Source organism: Notolepis coatsorum (genome assembly GCF_963971535.1).
Source record: "Notolepis coatsorum genome assembly, contig: SUPER_1_unloc_1, whole genome shotgun sequence".
NCBI lineage: Eukaryota > Metazoa > Chordata > Actinopteri > Aulopiformes > Paralepididae > Notolepis > Notolepis coatsorum.
Genome location: NW_028174886.1, coordinates 553,308 through 557,402, shown reverse-complemented (window position 1 = coordinate 557,402; position 4,095 = coordinate 553,308). Strand labels below are relative to the sequence as shown.

The 4,095-nt window shown below is 42.3% G+C and overlaps 1 long non-coding RNA gene across 1 annotated transcript; it reads right to left on the bottom strand.

The window, feature by feature from the left end:
- Positions 1-263: 263 nt before the first annotated feature.
- LOC311246383 lies at positions 264-925 on the bottom strand. The gene is made up of 2 exons (XR_014620805.1): positions 761-925; positions 264-621 (listed from the first exon to the last, which is right to left on the bottom strand). It is a non-coding gene; the product is annotated as an uncharacterized lncRNA (long non-coding RNA).
- Between the last annotated feature and the right edge of the window lie 3,170 nt (positions 926-4,095).

Sequence of the window (4,095 nt, the reverse complement as noted above, 5' to 3'; positions counted from 1 at the left end):
GGGTTAACCTTCTGTAGTGTGGTAGTGAAAGGTTAACCTTCTGTAGTGTGGTAGTGAAAGGTTAACCTTCTGTAGTGTGGTAGTGAAAGGTTAACCTTCTGTAGTGTGGTAGTGAAAGGGTTAACCTTCTGTAGTGTGGTAGTGAAAGGTTAACCTTCTGTAGTGTGGTAGTGAAAGGTTAACCTTCTGTAGTGTGGTAGTGAAAGGGTTAACCGTCTGTAGTGTGGTAGTGAAAGGGACCCTGATAATAAACAAGAGACAAATCAAGTTTCAAGATTTTATTAGCATTTAAAATAACACGAGATAAAAATAGACATGCTAAAGTCAATGTTCAATGTTCTGATGGCCTCTCCAGATGATCACCGTGGTCTTTTTGAACCGCTGCTGGATATTTTGGCTGGTGGTGCTGGGCATGTTATGTCCTGGGCTTCCTCATCACAGAACTCTCTGATCTTGTGGAACAGATAGTGTTGTCTTGCAGAGTCCAGTCCCGGTGGTGGCAGCACAGGAAGTCCATCTATAGGCGGCAGGACACGGACGTCACGGAGCAGCTGGAATCTGGTTTCAGCGCCATCAATAGACATCTTTGCCACAACCACACCAGGTTCCTTGGAATCAAAGCTGCAATAATAAAGTGAAACGTTAGTACAGGGCACATAACAATATCAATGCATTTGTATCATTTGCCAATGACATTCTTTGCACTAAAGTGTGAATAATTAATTACAGTAAATACACAACACACAGTGACCACACCCACCTAAAGTGCTGGTACTGCTTGATCTGTGGCAGTGGCTTGAAGTAAGGCCCCAGATGTTCCTGCCAGTTGTAGGACTGCACGATTACAGTGCCATCTTCCTTTCCCACTAGCTGTGGTATGTTGACTCCAGCCACTGAGCTGTCCCTTACGACTGCTGCAATCTCATCAAGAGTGTTCACCTTGGTCTTTCTGAAACGCTGCTTGAGAAGCCCAAAGAAACAGTCCGGGGTAAACTTTGTGTGGCCTACAATCAGCAGGTGGAGATTGACACGATGGTGAAGACCATGTAGCGCTCGCCACGCTAAGTACCACAACATGTACTTGTTCTTGTTTTGGCCACTGCAGTTGTCACAGTGAAGGTCAACATCTGTCTCCCCAAGACCATGGTCTTTGAAGAAGTGGTGCAGGTAGCTTATGACGGCGTTGCTACCTTTGCTGGACTCCATCCCCTCATCCACCAAATAGTTGACTTGCCGTGGAATCGCCTCACAGCAAACACCGAATATGCTGCACTTGCGTGGAGCCAAGAAGTACATGGGCCCTGGCTGAAGGGGGTCTGATGGGTAGTGCACCTGCAATAAATGCAAAAAAAAAGGGAGCAATGCAGTAGTTATAACAATTATAACATGATGGTTGTGAAAGAGGGCTTGGTATGTAGTCACCTTTTGAGTGTAGTCGAAACTGTAATGCATTGTCATGGGCTTGCTTGCCGGTGGCACATGACCACCCAGAGAAAGACCATCACCGATCTCCTTGGCGGCTTTAAGCATGGTGTTGTAGGCAGCCCGCTCGGAGGTTACATGCTCCAGATGTTGTTCCTGCTGCTTCAGCTTTGCAGACTTCTCAGCCTCTGGCAGATTGGCACTTCTGAAAATCTGAAGAAAAAAAAGTTAAGTAAATGATGATATTAATATTAATAATAATAAACTGTATTTGTATAACACTTTTCATACAGAAGTTGCAGTTCAAAGTTCATAACACTGTGATGTTCACTAACCAGATAATTGTTCTTCTGACACACCCAGCAAAGATCAGACATTGGTTTGATTGCTGTGATATGACTCAGTAATTGCCTCCAGAGGGACTTAAATGTGGACAGGCCCACTGCTCGCTGGTCTGAAAGATTAATAAGAACACATGTTAGCACAATGTCATTCATTTTCAAGCTTTGTTTTTATTTGACAAAGACCTATTTGACCTATTTCTTTGACAAAGATTTGCTTACACCTACCAACTGGCATTGCCTTGGTATATAAACGCCACACAGATGCCTTCGTGATGAAAGATGGTAACAGCTGACCGGTAAAGTTCTTTTGGTGTGCCTGGCGTCCAGGGAGGTGAACAGCATGATCTTCTGCATAATTCAACACAAATTGAACAACTTTTTCGATATCTTCATATTTTATGCAATGCTTGTTGTTGCGTGGCGATCGCTTCTTTGTGCGAAGCCACATGCCATTTTCTGACATGTGTTTGCTTATTGCAATCAAGCGATCCTTACCTATTCTTGGGAGAGAAGAGGGGGGGGGGGAGACAGAGAGAGAGATAGTTAGATCATCATCATCACAAGTACTGGTACCTGTCTGTACCACACCCAGTCTACATGATTGTGGAGACAGAGAGAGAGATAGTTAGATCATCATCATCATCATCACAAGTACCGGTACCTGTCTGTACCACACCCAGTCTACATGATTGTGGAGACAGAGAGAGAGATAGTTATTGTAATTGTGGGACAAATCAAAAGACACAAATAGTGTCTTTGGTCTATACTATCTGCTATACTATAATATACTATACTATGCTACTATACTCTACTATAATGTACTATAATTAGTTTTAATAAAATGGGGGACCCTGATAATAAACAAGACTAATCAAGTTTCAAGATTTTATTATCATTTAAAAAAAAAAATAGGCATGATGTACTATATTAGTTTTAAATAGACTAATAATAACTTACCCGTGGATGAAGAGGAAAGCTTCACGGCAGATTTGTATCGCCCCGAAGAAATAGTTTGTGTAAGCACGTTGTCTTTTTTTGGAAATCGATTTATTTCCGATAGTCCATTCTGACTTTCGACCAAAAGCCTGGAGCTGAGCCATAATAATCAAATCTTTATGATCCTCTTCGAGAGCCGCTATCTCAAAACGCCTTGTGTAAACTTCATCACGGTCCAATTTTGTGAATACATGACCGCCGATTAAGAATGTCATTTTCTTTATCACCCTGGACGCATTTACAAGTAAATCGCAAAAGTCTTTCCATTTCGCGTTCGTGGCTCTCGTCAGATTCAACTTCCACAAAGCACATTACATGTTCTACCTTGTCTCCAAATCCGTTAGGTGTGTTGTCACCATCATCTGGCTCTGCCTCGTCTTCAAATCCGTTAGTGTTGTCACCATCACCATCATCTGCCTCTAACTCGTCTCCAAATCCGTTAGTGTTGTCACCATCATCTGGCTCTTCAGCGTTGCTGTCAGTGATTATAGCCCGCATAACGTCTGCGTTGTCTTCTTCTTCTGAACCAGAATCTGAGTTTCTTTTTGTATTTTTATTCTGCACAAAGAAATCCGCGATGAATGTTCCTAAAGCGCGTTCATCTTCAACACAGTGTGCTCCGAAGTGAGCAAACCGGTTTAATGCCTCGGCAACTGCCCTCGCTGTGGGTTCCATGGTGACTGTCAAGCATGCACTGCCTGCTCTCTGTTTAATACTCATCCATCAATGGCATCAACTTAATGACGTCACCGCCTGACCAATAAGCATTTAGATGTAAATACATGTAGTGTGGTAGTGAAAGACACAACAACTAGGTTAACCTTCTGTAGTGTGGTAGTGAAAGGTTAACCTTCTGTAGTGTGGTAGTGAAAGGTTAACCTTCTGTGGTGTGGTAGTGAAAGTGGTAGTCTTTTTTCATCGAGAAAAAACGGATAAATATTTTTTTTTACCATATTTCTACACATTTCGCTGCCACATTACAAATTATGAAATCTCGACGAAATACCTCTGAATAAGAATTAAAAAAAAATTAAAGATTCGATGACTAATTCGGCCAGAAACGGCTTTGAGGCGAAGCGTTACTAAGCGCTTCTGTAGTGTGGCAGTGAAAGGGTTACAACATCTCTCCAGCCTCGCGCTGCAGCACCAGCACCAAGCCGCGCAATTGGACATTTGTAACGTCAACACAGCCCAGCTTTCAACAGTGTTATTTAGATTTACCCATTAGGTTGGAAAAAATGCACCCTAACGAAATTCGTTCGCTCATAAAATTCTAACTGTGTTTTAATGGTTTTTAATTAAGTTAAAACATGCGTTTTATAACGGGTCAAGG